Genomic DNA, 1,389 nt, shown 5'->3' on the forward strand with positions numbered 1-1,389 from the left:
CACTGAAATTCTAAGAAGGATCCATAGGAGTTTCTAAAGTGGACACTGATGCACGCTGACATTTCATCGGATGGTTGAGTATGGGATATACATGGACAAAGTGGAGGGGAACGAAGCAGCTTTGTTTCGTTGTGATTCCTGGTATTCTGAAGATGATAGCTTATCCAGTGCTGCTTAATGGAAAAAGTGGATCTGGTCTTGACTCTAGAGTAAGAGGGAGTGGTTCCCCAGGAGCATATTCATGGGTGTATCAGTAGGAGTGAGTACAGTCAGGTAATGAGATCCTGGGATGTAGCACTTAGGCCTATCAACTCAGGGAGAAACAGGTTGTTTCATCATATTAGCCCTCTGGGCCCCCAAATTCATACCCTCACTGACAAAATACACTCACCCTTCTCCCCATTCCATTTGCTTCACCATGTACACGTATCTTGGAAGCAACTCAGAGTCCAAAATCTCATCTAAATATCACCTAGGTAGAGTGATTGAGACTTGAGATATGTCTTATTCACCTATAAACCTATGAATGCAGACACATTCCCTGCTTCCTGAATACAATGGTAAAATGGGGAAGTGTACACATTCCCATTTCAAAAGAGGAAATGGGTCACATATCTCCAGTAAATAAAAAGTAAATAAAAAGAGGGAAAATTCCCTTAGATTTCAGAGCCCGAGGGTTATGTTCTTTGTCTGGAAGTGTTGTCCTCTGGTCCTAGCGGGATGGTGTCCTTGCTGGGCAGTCCCCCTGGTATGCCATTTTCTGGGGTGCAGGGGAGTCCTATAACTTGAATAATGCTTAATACTCTGCTCCCCATACTGTATCTCGTGCTATGTAAGGTGTTCGTTTCCCAGGTGTCCAGTTGTTCCTCCTTCTCTACCTCAGAATGTTCCATATCAATTCCTGTACTTTAGTCATCATGCAGCCATCCCATAGTTTCACTCAGATGTTCTTTCTGGAAGAACAGGTACAAGAGGATTGGTGTCCTATACAAATTGAACAGATATGTGTTTGACTCACAAGGGCAGATAGTGAGATCCATGTTTGTCACTGTTGTAGAGACAGGTGACAGATGAGCAAGGGCAGGAAGTGAGAATGATCCACATGGAATGGATTAGAGTTTGAGAGATCAGCATGAAATCACGTTGGATCTGTATGGACACAAATGATCCCCGGCCCCACACACACACATGTTTCTACGTTTGTGCAACAGTGCGGTTCAGCACACACATGCACAGTTTCTTGGTGTTTGAGCTGAGAAGTCATGAACACAGTGATACACAGGAGGAGTGAGCACACCTCCTGTCCATATCTTGGTCCATGAGATGGTTCTCCCACAACAGCAGCCAGGGCTAGGCCTGGAGATGTATGAACTGAGCATGCAGAGCTCT

Source organism: Suricata suricatta, chromosome 16 (assembly GCF_006229205.1).
Source record: "Suricata suricatta isolate VVHF042 chromosome 16, meerkat_22Aug2017_6uvM2_HiC, whole genome shotgun sequence".
NCBI classification, from domain to species: domain Eukaryota; kingdom Metazoa; phylum Chordata; class Mammalia; order Carnivora; family Herpestidae; genus Suricata; species Suricata suricatta.